The sequence below is a fragment of the Rhinatrema bivittatum genome, chromosome 16 (genome assembly GCF_901001135.1).
Source record: "Rhinatrema bivittatum chromosome 16, aRhiBiv1.1, whole genome shotgun sequence".
NCBI classification, from domain to species: domain Eukaryota; kingdom Metazoa; phylum Chordata; class Amphibia; order Gymnophiona; family Rhinatrematidae; genus Rhinatrema; species Rhinatrema bivittatum.
Window position 1 is genome coordinate 51978488 of NC_042630.1, and position 15201 is coordinate 51993688.

A 15201-nucleotide genomic window follows, 5' to 3' on the forward strand; every position below is an offset into this window, starting at 1 on the left:
ACGTGATCCTTTGTGCAATAGGGGAGCCAGTGCAAATCTTTAAGAATGGGTGTAATATGTTCTGACCTTCGAGTGTTGGTGAGTATGCGAGCTGCTGCATTTTGCAGCATTTGTAAAGGCAGTACGGAGGATTTGGGTAGGTGTAGAAGGAGTGCGTTACAATAATCAACTTTTGCAAATATGAGGGATTATAGTATGGTGCGGAAATATATCTGAAGCAGAAAGCCTGTGAGGGAGTCAGTTGGACCGTTAGATGATTGAGGGTTTAAAGGGGCACTTAGAGAAGATAAGGCCATCGCGGAAAGATTAAATGATTTCTTTGCTTCGGTGCTTACTGAAGAGGATGTTGGGGAGGTAACCGTAATGGAGAAGGTTTTCATGGGTAATGATTCAGATGGACTGAATCAAATCACGGTGAACCTAGAAGATGTGGTAGGCCTGATTGACAAACTGAAGAGTAGTAAATCACCTGGACCGGATGGTATACACCCCAGAGTTCTGAAGGAACTAAAAAATGAAATTTCAGACCTATTAGTAAAAATTTGTAACTTATCATTAAAATCATCCATTGTACCTGAAGACTGGAGGATAGCAAATGTAACCCCGATATTTAAAAAGGGCTCTAGGGGCGATCCTGGAAACTACAGACCGGTTAGCCTGACTTCAGTGCCAGGAAAAATAGTGGAAAGTGTTCTAAACATCAAAATCACAGAACATATAGAAAGACATGGTTTAATGGAACAAAGTCAGCATGGCTTTACCCAGGGCAAGTCTTGCCTCACAAATCTGCTTCACTTTTTTGAAGGAGTTAATAAACATGTGGATAAAGGTGAACCGGTAGATATAGTATACTTGGATTTTCAGAAGGCGTTTGACAAAGTTCCTCATGAGAGGCTTCTAGGAAAAGTAAAAAGTCATGGGATAGGTGGCGATGTCCTTTCGTGGATTGCAAACTGGCTAAAAGACAGGAAACAGAGAGTAGGATTAAATGGGCAATTTTCTCAGTGGAAGGGAGTGGACAGTGGAGTGCCTCAGGGATCTGTATTGGGACCCTTACTTTTCAATATATTTATAAATGATCTGGAAAGAAATACGACGAGTGAGGTAATCAAATTTGCAGATGACACAAAATTGTTCAGAGTAGCTAAATCACAAGCAGATTGTGATAAATTGCAGGAAGTCCTTGTGAGACTGGAAAATTGGGCATCCAAATGGCAGATGAAATTCGATGTGGATAAGTGCAAGGTGATGCATATAGGGAAAAATAACCCATGCTATAATTACACAATGTTGGGTTCCATATTAGGTGCTACAACCCAAGAAAGAGATCTAGGTGTCATAGTGGATAACACATTGAAATCGTCGGTACAGTGTGCTGCGGCAGTCAAAAAAGCAAACAATGTTGGGAATTATTAGAAAGGGAATGGTGAATAAAACGGAAAATGTCATAATGCCTCTGTATCGCTCCATGGTGAGACCGCACCTTGAATACTGTGTACAATTCTGGTCGCCGCATCTCAAAAAAGATATAATTGCGATGGAGAAGGTACAGAGAAGGGCTACCAAAATAAGGGGACTGGTACAACTCCCCTATGAGGAAAGACTAAAGAGGTTAGGACTTTTTACCTTGTAGAAGAGATGACTGAGGGGGGATATGATAGAGGTGTTTAAAATCATGAGAGGTCTAGAACGGGTAGATGTGAATCGGTTATTTACTCTTTGGGATAGTAGAAAGACTAGGGGGCACTCCATGAAGTTAGCATGGGGCACATTTAAAACTAATCGGAGAAAGTTCTTTTTTACTCCACGCACAATTAGACTCTGGAATTTGTTGCCAGAGGATGTGGTTAGTGCAGTTAATATAGCTGTGTTTAAAAAAGGATTGGATAAGTTCTTGGAGGAGAAGTCCATTACCTGCTATTAAGTTCACTTAGAGAATAGCCACTGCCATTAGCAATGGTTACATGGAATAGACTTAGTTTTTGGGTTCTTGCCAGGTTCTTATGGCCTGGATTGGCCACTGTTGGAAACAGGATGCTGGGCTTGATGGACCCTTGGTCTGACCCAGTATGGCATTTTCTTATGTTCTTAAATCATGTTGATATAGCAGAGGTTTTAGTTTTTTTAGGGTATGCAATTTAAAATAACTATCCTTTATAGTATTGCTAATGTGTTTTTTAAAGCTAAGGTGGTTGTCCATTGTGACTCCCAAGATTTTTTTTACATTTTGTGTAAAGGCGAAAGAGGTGAATAGTGTGTGAGTAGATGAATCCATAGTATTGCCTTTCTCGGGGGAGATGATCATAATTTCAGTTTTATCAAGGTTGATGGCCAAGTTTAATGCTTGTAAGGAGTGTGCTAATAGTTGTGAGGGCTGTGTCTCTTGTTTTGAGGGCGTTGTTAAGGGAGTCTGTGATGTGGATGACGATTTATACATCATCAGCATAGATGAAGTACAGGAGGCCAAGTTCTGATAGTAGGTGACAGAGGGGGAGGATGTATATATTAAAGAGGGTAGAGGAGAGGGCAGATCCTTGCGGTACTCCGTGGTTTATATTATATGGTTGGGATTCATAGTTTTCAAAGTTGACTTTATATTGACGTCCTTGCAGGTAGGCTTCAAACCAGCGTAGAGGGATATCAGCTATGCCTATTTCCCTAAGCCGGGTAATGAGAATATAGTGTCAAAAGCCGCAGATATGTCAAGCATGGCTAGTAGGTAAGATTGCCCCTTGTCAAACCCAGTGAGGATGGAGATGGTGAGAGATGAGTAGGGTTTCGGTGCTCAGATGCCAACAAAATCCAAATTGTGAGGGTGAAAGAAATTCATGTTTTTCTAGGTGATCCGTGAGCTGCGTGTTTACAATTTTTTCTAGAATTTTTGCCAAGAAAGGTAGGTTGGAAATGGGTCGGTAATTAGTTAGGTTGGAGGCATCGGCTTTGGGCTTTATCAGTATGGGTTTGATGATGGCGCAGTGGGGACTTCTCCAGAAGCTAGGGAGCAATTGATAATTTCAGGATAACCCTGAGGGGATGGGGACTCCTCCTTCTCCTCATCTTTAAGCTCAGATTTTGTTCATTACATAAAGCCTTTAAGGCCAGGAAAACTAATAAAAAAGCAGGGACTGGACAAAATTACTTCTCCACTGCCCTCTAAGACCCGGAAACGGCCCAAGCATAGTAGTGATCAGGGGACCCCTAAGGCAAAGCGCTCCTTGCGGTCCATAGTGCCTCAGGATGATTGACTCGTCCCCAGATGCCTCGTTGGATCAGGACGGTCAGGACCTACCGGCCCATCCCCCGAGGGGGGTAGAGGGCGAGGGGGACCAGCAGCAGAGTGCTGCGTGAGAGTCCCATGTCATGGATGGGGATGTCCCAAAGGTAGTCAGGCTATTCCGAAAGGAGGAACGTGTTCAACTCATTCCCTCCATTTTAAGAGTTAGGAATTCAGGCGCCGCAGGAACCACTCTCTTGGGGTCTATGGATCCTGTGTGTTTGGGCCTGAGGGGTCCACCTACAGCCTTTTCCTTTTCTCTGCTACGGACCTGCTCTTCCGAGAATGGGGTACCCAAGATTTGGGGTTAAAGGTCACGAAGACGATGGATAAGCTTTATCTTCTGCTGGAGGAGGCTTTGGAGATTCTGCAAGTGCCGAAAGTGGATGCGGCAGTTTCTGCGGTCACAAAACTACTCTTCCAGTTACGGGGTCCACAACCCTTAAAGACCTGCAGGATCGAAAGCTGGAGCTGCAGCGTACGCAGATTTGTCAGGTCTCGGCCCTAGGGGTCTGGGCAGTGATGTGTAGCAATTTTGGTTAGGAGCAGGGCTCCGCTGGGTACAAAGCTGCAAGCCGAAGAGAGCCTTTCGGAGGACAAAGCTCGGCAGGCTGGCCGCCTCAAGGCAATGGTGGTTTATAGTGCTGATGCCCTTTATGATCTTTTACGGACCTCTGCTCGCTCCATGGTCTCGGCAGTCTCAGCTCGGAGATTATTGTGGTTGCGGAACTGGTCTGCGGATGTGTCTTTCAAATCCCAGTTGGGTGCTTTGCCTTTTAGAGGCAAGCTACTATTTAGAAAGGAACTGGAGGACATTATTCAGTCCTTGGGCGAAAATAAGGTTCATCACCTGCTAGAAGACAGACCAGGGTCCAGAGCAGTTTTTCTTCCAGGTCCCGATTCCGAGGGAGTCTAAGATCTCAGATGTCCCAAGTGCTCACTTCTTCATTTCGGCAGAATACGGGCAGACAGCAAACCTGGTCACAGCCCTTTCGTGGGCGGCGTTTCGGCAGACCTGGCACTTCCCAGACAACTCAAGGCGGTAAGGCTGCACAATGATGGTCTGTCGGCCCATTCCTCTGTACCGGTGGTCGGGGGCAGACTGTCTCTGATTTAAGAGGCATGGGTCAAAATCACATCTGATCAATGGGTGCTCTCTGTGATAAGACATGGCTACGCTTTAGATGTTGCACGCCGGACCGGTCCGCAGTTCCTGGTCTCACCATGCAGGTGTGCAGAAAAATGTCAAGTGGTGAAGCAGACCTTGCACCGTCTTCTCGATCTGGGGGCCATTGTTCCGGTTACTCAGTCAGCGCAGGGGCTGTTACTCCATTTATTTCTCGATATTTAAAGTGGGTCAACAAATGTCTACAAGTTCCCCGCTTACGCGGGGAGACGTTGAGGTCAGTCATCGCCTTAGTTCAGCTGGGAGAATTTCTGGCATCTCTGGATCTGACGGAGGCGTCTCTGCATATATCTGCCCTTCGGCCTTGCGACGGTCCCCAAGAAGTTCACGAAGATGATGATGGTGGTGGTGGCAGCACAACTACGACGAGAAGGCTTGTTGGTACATCAGTACTTGGATGATTGGCTGATTCGGGCGAAGTCCGAGGCTCTTTGTCAGACAACGACCCTTCACGTGCTGCAGTTGAACACTCTCGGCTGGGTGGTCAACAGGGCCAAAAGTCACCTAACCTCCTCCCAATCGTTGGAATTTTTTAGGAGCTTTGTTCAACACCCATCAAGGAAAAGTTTTCCTAACGTTGGACCGAATTATCAAATTACAGTGGCAAGTGAGGATTTTGTTGGCGAAACATCCTCCGAGTGTCTGGGATTACTTGCAAGTTCTAGGTTCCATGACTTCGACTCTGGAACTGGTGCCATGGGCGTTTGCTCACATGCGGCCCTTACAATCTGCATTGCTTTCTCCGGTGGAGTTCAGTTTCCGAACAGTTCTATCGCCCATTGCCATTAACGGAGTCTGCTCGGTCCAGTCTGGATTGGTGGCTTTGCTCGGTCAATCTGACTCGTGGCGTTCCCTTAGTGGTTCAGGAATGGACGGTAGTGACCATGGATGCCAGCCTTTCCGGTTGGGGAGCGAAGGCGGAGCAGGGCCTATGGTCTCCGAAGGAGTCTCGGTGGTCAATCAATCGTCTGGAGATCAGAGCAGTTCGACTGGCATTGGAGGCCTTCCTCCTTCTTGTCCAGGAAAAGTCAGTCAGAGTGCTGTCCGACAATGCGACCACGGTGGCTTAATTCAATCGTCAGGGAGGAACCAAGAGTCGTCCGGTGGTGTTGGAAGCCCGCTTGTTAGTCAGTTGGGCGGAGCGGAACCTGGTCAGCATAGCTGCGTCCCACATAGCGGGCGTCGACAACAGGCCCGCGGAATTTCTAAGCCGAAATTGGCTCGATCCCAGGGACTGGGACCTGGCGGACAGAGCCTTTCAACTCATCTGCAATAGATGGGGCACACCCTGCATGGATCTGAGGATGACATTCCAGAATGTCAAGGCTCCGCATTTCTTTGCGCGTCGCAGGGGCAGAGGGCGTGGGCGCTCTGGTTCTTCCATGGTCGGCCATCCTCCTTTCTGTGTTTCCCCCTTGGCCTCTTATCAGCAAAGTGCTCCGGTGAATAGAGAATCCCCCAGCAGATGTGATCCTGGTGGCTCCCAAGAGTGGCCTCATTGACCGTGGTTTGCGGATGTGGTTAATCTCGTGGTGGAGGGTCCGCTGCAGTTCCCTTACCCCCCCCCCCCCGAACCTGCTTCATTAGGAGCCCATCTGTTTCAACCAGGTCGATCGTTTTTGTCTAGCAGCATGGCGTTTGAGAGGCAGCGTCTAAAGAACAAAGGCTACTCCGACGCGGTAGTGACTGCTCAGCTAAGATCGGCAACGTCTCGACTTCTCTGTCTTATGGGCGTGTCTGGACGGTTTTTGAGTCCTGGTGCATTGACGGGAGTATTGTTCCCACCCGGGTGTCCGAGTCAGATGTCCTAGGTTTTCCTTCAGGCGGGGTTAGCTAAGGGCTTGTTCTGTAGTTCATTGAGGGTCCAGGTTGCAGCTCTAGGATGCTTACGCGGGGCCATAAGAGACGTGGCATTGGCTGTGCATCCTGATGTTTCTCGCTTTCTTAAAGGAGCAAAGCATTTACGCCCACTGGTGAGTTCTCCTTGTCTCTCCTGGAATTAGAATGTAGTTCTTACGGCTTTGTGTGCACCGCCTTTTTGAGCCTTTCAAAAGGTCAACTCTGAAGGACCTCACTTTGCCAGTGGTGTTCCTTGTGGCGATTTCCTCTGCGCTTCGAGTGTCCGAGCTACAGGCGTTGTCATGCCGGGAAACCCTTCTTAAGAATTACCGATTCAGGGGTTACTTTGCGGATGGTCCCATTTTTCTTCCAAAGATAGTTTCCTCTTTTCATTTGAATCAATCGTTGGAACTCACGGCCTTTTCCGATTGGGACAGGTTGGATCCTCTCTCAAAGGCTTTGAGAAAGTTAGATGTTCGTAGGACTATGCTGCGCTATTTGGACATTACCAACGATTTTAGTCTTGGACCACCTCTTTGTTCTTTGGAGTGGCCCAAAGCGGGGTAATATGGCGTCTAAGACCACGATAGCCCGGTGGCTGAAAGAGGCAATAAATTCTGCGTATTTGCTTACTGGTTGGCCCTTACCAGTGGGACTTAGGGCGCATTCCACACATTCCCAGGCAGTTTCCTGGGCGGAGTGTCAACAGATTTCTCTGCAAGAAATTTGCAGGGCAGCTACATGGATGTCTTTGCATGCTTTTGCGTGGCATTGCAGACTGGATATCCAGGATCCAGAGCGAATTTCGGAGCAGGTGTGTTGCGAGCGGGCCTTTCCGGACCCCATCCCCGTTAAGTAAAAACTCTGGTACATCCCAGGAGTCTGGACTGATCCGGGTACGTACAGGGAAAAGAAAATTGGTTCTTTCGAGAGAATTTTCGTTCCTGTAGTACCACGGATCAGTCCAGAGTCCCGCCCGCTTGTTGCATAAAGGTAATGGAGAAGTCCGCATTTGTTTATTTCTGATTTACAGCTCAATTCAGTTTATCCTTTTTAATGGGTCTGGTTTACAGTTGGGGTTAGTGATCCATTTTCAGTTTGCGATTCCTGTATATAGTTAAGTTTGGTTTGAACCATTCTGCTTTGACATAGCGTAATACTGGCAGACTGTGGGTGGCACCCTGGTATATAAGGTAGAGTCTGTCAAAACTTTTTCTGTCTCCATCTGCTGGTGGGGAGGCAAAACCCAGGAGTCTGGACTGATCCGTGGTACTACAGGAACGAAACTATCAGGTTAGAACCAATTTTCTTTTACTCTACCCTGCAGCATGTTCCTAATTGCTGTGTGAGCCTGTGTCCTAACACTACTCTTGGCTCTCACATACCACTGGTTAATGGGAATGGCTACACTAGAACTGGATAAAGTTTGAAACATTGCATAATAACTCTGTAAACTAATCTTATGTCTCTATCAACGTTCCTTCTAAGGACTAGGTTGCTGTGTATTCTCATTACCCTGTCTAGTGCTTGTCCACACTCTCCCGGGTCTGGCTTCAACTTTCTTGACCTGAAGCAAACACTTAGCAATCTTGTCATTGCTCTCCCTGTCCCTTTGCCCAAAATGGTCTAGGCCTTACTACTCCTGCATGACCCTCCATTTCTGACCTGAAACTGGCAGTCTTGTCTCTGCTTTACCCCAGCACTCATTGCTCGTTCTTTTTCCCTATGCAATCCCTTGGCAGGTATCTTCCGAGCTATGCATCTACACTGCTCCATGGTATGTGCACATGCATGCTGTTGACTGTCCCTAACACACCATCTGCTGCACTATGCATAGATATAGTGATGTGCTGTACCTGATAGTTACACACTAAAATGTGGTCAAGTTTGTTTGTTTTTAACTTGCATCTAACCATTTAATTACAGAGCACTTAAAGACTGACCTGGTGAGACCCAAGTCAAGACCATGTCCCCTGGTTGTATGCTGACTTGTTCCTGGTTCAGATCGTTAATTTGAATGTAAAAACATGCGGATTGGATGCACTATTTTTTGTTTTCCCCATGTGGGGTGAATAACTAAGAGCCTCAACAACATGCATTTGCGTGTGATAAGCACTGTTAGTTTTGCAGCATGTTGGACACACGTGGTGGTGGTACTAATCCCCTTATAGCATAAGGGGCTGTGGATATGCCTTCAAAACATGCGTCCAGCCATGGGTTAAGCCGTGCGCTCGGCTGAAATCACTGTTTTGCATTGGCCCAAATAGGAGCAAATTGCGCACTGAGTGGAAATGCAGCTGAGATGTTGCAAGTGAAAGTATAGCCCACCAGTTTGTAGTAGTGTCAAACATTTGTTGATTCAAAGAGGCTGCAGAATAACTTTGGCTTAAAAATCTGTCACATCTGTGAAGGTTGCCAGATAATATCAAGGGAAAAAGTTCTGGCCCGGACCAAGCCAAGTTTCCTGGAAATGCTCTCAAGGGGGCAACTTGTAGGCAACTGTTAACTACTTCTGTTAATGGGCTGCCTGTTTAACCCCTTGACTCTGTGAGCATTGTATGGTAAATTGCTCTCAAATTGTATTCCCTGAGCTACCTTGACAGGCTGATCTGTTTTGCAAGATATATAATTCTCTGAGGGCAAGCAGGATGGTAGTCTCCACACATGGGTGACATCAGATGGAGCCCGATGTGAAAAGTTGTCAGTTTCTAGAACTCTAAGCACACTGAGCATGCACAGCATGCCTTAGTCCACACGGGGAATAAGTATAAATAAGCGAGCTCACTGGCAATTTTTGGCCTAGTGGAAAACTTTTTTTGTCACTTTTTTTTTTTCTTGCGGTTTTCAGAATCCTATTGCCAGGTCCCTCTTGATGCCTCCTCGTAGTGTCCTAGTCAGGGTTTTCAGCATTTCTAATGTTTCCTTTTGTGGTCAATTGGCCAGCGGGCACAGAGGCATTGACAGCTGCCAGCTTCGTTTTGTGCTGCGACACCCCCCCCCCCTCTTTATCTTTCATTCCATCATGGCCATTTCTAGTTTTTGGCGATGCCCTCGGTGCCCAAGGACCATGTCTGTCAACGATCTCCATGAGATGTCCTCTGCCTGGGGGCATTGCATGACATACGGGGTTGTCCCTTGTGTGCCCAAATGACCCTGAAGGGACATAGACTTCAGCTGAACAAGATTGACCAGATCTTCAGGTCAAGGAAGTCCAAGCCATTGACATCTGCATTGATGGACCTTGGAGCCGCACCAATGGACACCACGCCATCGACATTGGTGGGACTGGTGGATAGGGGTGCCAGAGACCGACCAGTGTCTTATCTCCTCTGGTTCGAGGACACTGGAATCATAGTCATCAACTTTGGCACCAGGGAAAGACCGGTCTAAGCATCAAGGGAAAATTTGTTACCAGTCCCCATCAATGTATAAGGTTGCACAAGCTCATGCCACGATGCCCCTGAAGCAACACCACAGCAAGGAGGGCCATTTCTCTGTTGTTGCCAAGGGTCTGTTACTGTCTCCACCGGTTCTGGTGCCAGTTACTGATCTGCATCATGAGTCCAAGGAAGATCTGGCCACCCCTCATGCGTCCCAGTTGATGTTGGCATTGGCAATGTTCGAGGAGGAGATGGAGTGTCTAGTCCAGCTGGTGGTGGATCAGGCACTGTAGGGCATTGGGCCTGTGGCACCAAAAGCACAGGAACTGGTGCTGCCCATCCCACCTCTGGAGAAGCTGTGTGCTCATCGGTGCGTTGCTGACCCAGATGGCACCAGTTCCCAGGACAGCACCACTGCCCAGCGGGGCACTGAAGCCTTCCCCAACCAATAAGGAGGTGGTTGCCAGTTCCTCCAAGGCGGAACCTCCGTCGAAGCCAGCGGATCCATTGAGGCCTGTTGTCACCCATCCAGTTTTACTGTGCCTGCACCCCATCCTCTATGCAATGCAGTGAAGATGAAGGCCCCTGTGACCCCTGGGAGGATAATCCTTAGGAGTCCTCTGAGGGCTCTGGTCTCCAATCAGACCTTCTCCAGAGAAGTGAAGGAAGTCCCTGCCTAAGGACTTGACCTTCGCAGGGTTTGTGATGGTGGAGGCCATCCCATTTCAGCTTTTGACAGATGCCAGGTATAAAATGCTCAAGATCCTTCAGTTCATGGAGCCACCTAAGGAGATCGTGGCAGTTCTGGTGCATGAGATCCTTAAGGAATTGTTGCTGAGGATCTGGGAACAGTCTCCCATTAACAAGAAGGCGGATGGGTCTACGTTGTCCAGCAGGCTGCTGGATTCGATAAGCATCAGCTGCCTGACCCAGTCAGTGGCTGAATTTGCTCTCGAGAGCTAGGTACCCCTGGGGAAGTACCACAGAGCAATGGATGCTCTTGGGAGGAAGGTCTTCCAAGGCACCATGCTTATTGCCCACATTGCTGCCTACAAGCTCTACATGAGCCAGTACTCGTGGGACATCTGGAAGCAGGTGCAAGAGGTAGCTGAGCAGCTGCCTCAACAGCAGGACACTGTGTCGCTGGTGATTAGAGCCTGGAGTGTGGAAAACACGAGGTCCGAGCAACCTACGATGTTTTCAAGGCAGCATTGAGAGTCTCTGCAGTGGAAACCTGCACCTGCATGCTGGCATGGCTGCGGGCCTTGGATCTCTGACCAGACGTATAGGAACAACTTGCCGATGTGCCATGTATGGGAGAGAATCTTTTTGGAAATCGGGTGAGGGATGCAGTGGCCCAGCTTAAGGACCATCGCGAAACCCTCCAACTCTCTACTAGCACTCCTGATATGTCTTCCTCCAGGAGGCCACCGAGGCTGGGCTCAAGGAAGTCTGTCTTCTGCAAAAGCAAGTACTATCCTCTGCCTCCTCGCTCCCATCAACACCATCAGGGCTCCTGCAGTCGTTCCAGGCAGCAGAGACCCCCAAGCCCTAGCCGGCTCCTCAGTCAACTCCGGGTATGAAGTTTTGGTTGGGCCGCAAGGATAATAGAACCTTTGGTTGAGGGCAGGCTACAGTTCTTCATGAACCAGTGAGTTCTCTCCATTGTCTGCCATGTGTATCAATTTAATCTATTGGGTGTCCCACCAAATTGCCCTCCATACCCATATTCAGGGCCAGTAGCACATTAGGAGGTTCTACTAATGGAGCTTTCCTGAACATACCCAGATCAGTGCAGACAAGTGATTTTATTCATCCCTACCAGCAGATGGAGGCAGAGGACAAAACTTTTTGGGCACTGCTATATATCCGAGAGTGCCACCTGCAATTCCTCAGTATTTCTCTGCCTCCAGCAGAAGGTAGAGGTGTTTACTTGCAGTCCTGATTGATCTGGTGTTTGGAAGATTTCTGCCAGGTTCGGATATCCCTGGCAGTTTTTAGCCCGTGACCCTCGGGACCATTGACAGCGAGGGGACTGGTGCCCGAAGCCCCCTCCTGCCCGCTGGTATTCAGGGAAGTGGTTCTTGGTAGTCCTGCTGTGGTATTTACTTTAGTTGGTATGCTGTCCAGTTTAGGGGTATCTACCCCAGGGGGGGATTGGTTTGCCCTGTTAAATTTTCTTGGCTTGAGTACAGTTCGATACTGAGGGACTGCAGGTGGCACCCTCTGATAAATAGCAGTGCCCAAAGTTTTGTCCTTTGCCTCCATATGCTGGTAGGGATGAATAAACCCATTTGTCTGGGCTGATCTGTGGTATTACAGGAACGAAAATTAGCAGAAGTACTTCCTGATTCCAAAGAGAACAGGAGGACTTTGTCCTAACTTAGACCTAAGGGCCTTGAATAAGTTTGTTTTAAAAAAAAAAAAAAGAAAAGAAAAGTTCAAGAGTTTCCCTGGTCACCTTGATTCTTCCCCCCCCCCCCCCTTTTTTTTTTTTGCATTGAGATCTTCCATGGTCACAAAAGGTAATCTCTGATTCGTGGTAGGGGAGACAGCACTTCCAGTACCGGGTGTTGCTATTCAGGCTTGTGTAAGCCCCACGAGTTTTCATGAAATGCCTGGTCGTGGTGGCGGTGCACCTCCACAGACTGGGAGTGCATGTCTTCACGTATCTAGACTATTAGCTGGTCAAGAGCACGTCTCAGGCAGGGACTACCAGGTCCAAGCATTTGGCCATTTGCATGTTGGAGTCACTAGGGTTCATTCTCATCTACTTAAAGTCCCATCGCCTCAATTGGACTTCATCAGAGCCCTGCCAGCCATGGCTGAAGCCAAGGCTTTTCTTCCTTGCCAGAAGGCAGCCATCTTGGTGACCATATCGAGTAAGAAAAGGGAAGTGATTATTCCCTTGTACAGGTCCTTGGTGAGGCCTCACCTGGAGTACTGTGTTCAGTTCTGGAGACCGTATCTTCAAAAAGACAAGATGGAGGCAGTAAAGAGAAGGGCGACCAGGAAGGTGGAGGATCTTCATCGGATGACGTACGAGGAGAGATTGAAGAATCTAAATATGTACACCCTGGAGGAAAGGAGGAGCAGAGGTGATATGATACAGACTTTCAGATACTTGAAAGGTGTTAATGATCAAAAGACAACGACAAACCTTTTCCATAGGAAAAAAATCAGCAGAACCAGGGGTCACGATTTGAAGCTCCAGGGAGGAAGATTCAGAACCAATGTCAGGAAGTATTTCTTCACGGAGAAGGTGGTGGATGCCTGGAATGCCCTTCCGGAGGATGTGGTGAAGACCAGAACTGTGAAGGACTTCAAAGGGGCGTGGGATAAACACTGTGGATCCATAAAGTCAAGATGCTGCCAATGAAGAGTGGGTGACTCGCCAGAATGATGGCTACTGCCTGGAGTCAATACCCTTATTAAATAAACATACACATGCTTACTGTGACTCCAACATCGCTCTAAGCTTCAACAACAAGAGGAAATGTGGAAAAAAGGATTTGCACTCACAAAGAGGGGAGTAGCTGGCTTGTTACAGCGGTTACTACCCCAAATCAAAAAAGCCTGATACTTCACTTTCAATGCATATACAGCATAGTTCTCTGATTCAACGGCAGGGGAGAAGAAAAACTGATACTTCACACATCCAGCAGAGCTCTCTGCTTCAACGGCAGGGGAGAAGAAAAGAGGGTTCGCACTCACAAAGCGGGGAGTAGCTGGCTTGTTACGGCGGTTACTACCCCAAACCAAATGTGCCTGATACTTCACTTTCGATGCACATCCAGCATGGCTCTCTGCTTCAACAGCATGGGAAAAGACTGATACTTCACGCATATCCAGCATAGCTCCCTGCTTCAACGGCAGGGGAGAAGAAAAACAACCAATAAGGGCTGTATAACATAGTCTGGGTAAAACAAATAAGCATGGGTGCAGCTTGCTTATTGCGGCGGCTACTACCCCTAACGAATCAAGCTAGATATTTCACTTGGATGCAGCTCCATCACTGCTCTCTACGTTAAAGGTGGGGGTGGAAGGGAAATAGAACCAAGAGCTAAGAGAAACAGATAAGTATGAGAGAAAAAATGTGTGAAGCTTGCTGGGCAGACTGGATGGGCCATTTGGTCTTCTTCTGCCGTCATTTCTATGTTTCTATGTTTCTATTGCAGCAAAAATTCAACAGAGCCAGCAGGTGTCAGCCTGGCACCTGTTGAGGCTGTTGGTCATATGGCTGCAGTCATCCATGTCACTCCCTTGGCACATTTACATATGCGTAGAACTCAATGGACCCTGAAGGCACAGTGGTGCCAGGCCACTCAGAGCATTCAGCATTGCATTCGGGTCACTCCATCTTTCCAGGACTTTTTTCCTGGTGGTAGGTACTTTCTAATCTGGAACAGGGGATCCCCTGTCAGAGTCTCTCTACTCTAAATTGTGCTGACCACGGATGCATATACCCTGGGGTAGGGAGCTCATATAGATGGGCTTAGCCCCCAGGGTCTGTTGTCCGCTCAGAAATGTTCTTGTCAAATCAACGTTTGGAGCTCTGGGTGATCAGGTATGTGCTATGGTCTTTCAGAGATCAGCTGTCCAACTAAGTTGTCCTGATCCAGATCGACAACCAGGGAGGCACAGGATCGTACCTCCTGTGTCAGGAAGTGGTACAGATCTGGTCATGGGCCCTGACCCCGGGATGGAGAGCGTGGTCAAGGACAAGCCTTCAGTCCCCACAAGTGGTCCCTGGACCAGGGGATGGTGAATCGGATGTTTCGCCTTTGGGGGAGCCCAGATGTAGATCTGTTCACATCCCCCTGCAACAGGAAGGTGTCTGTTCTGCTCCCTGTACAGGTCAGATTGCAAACCAGCCTCTGGCACCCTAGCCCTGTATTGGGGCAAGGGTCTTCTGAACTCATATCCTCCAATTCCTTTAGTGGCGAAGACTCTTGAAGCTTCACAAGGACAGAGGGACTATGATACTCATAGCCCCTCATTGGCCGAGAGAGGTCTGGTTTCTACTCCTATGAGAGTTGTCTGTCTCGGAAACCGATCAGTCTGGGGACATCCCCATATCTCATCAAGCAAGGTAACAGCAGGCTACGGCATCCCAACATCCCAGGCTCTGTCTTTCACAGCCTAAATATTTATTGAATTTTTCAAATATATATATATATATATATATACAGAACAAAAGTTCTCAGAATGACATGTTTGTAATTTTCTTTTAATCTTAATTCTAAAGTCAGAAATAACATTTTTCCTCACATTTATGTCTCTATTATAGGAAATTAGGAGGACCAAGATGTAATTTAAAGCAGACATACTAAGAAAAACTACCTACAAATGTATATTATACAAAATTGCCTCAGAATTAACCAATGCCTTATTTTATTTACTGCCAGCCTGCTCTTGGAGTTTAATTGGAGTGGGAGTCAAGATATACCCTTAGTTGTTCTGGTTCTCTGAAAATATACCTAGAATTCTGATATACAACAATACAATAACATGGAAAGCGA

At 47.7% G+C, this 15201-nt stretch overlaps 1 protein-coding gene across 2 annotated transcripts in view; it reads left to right on the forward strand.

Moving 5' to 3' along the window:
- The window catches only part of LOC115078582 (killer cell lectin-like receptor subfamily F member 1), a 132893-nt gene that overhangs the window by 17141 nt on the left and 100551 nt on the right, over positions 1-15201 (forward strand). The window lies entirely within an intron of this gene.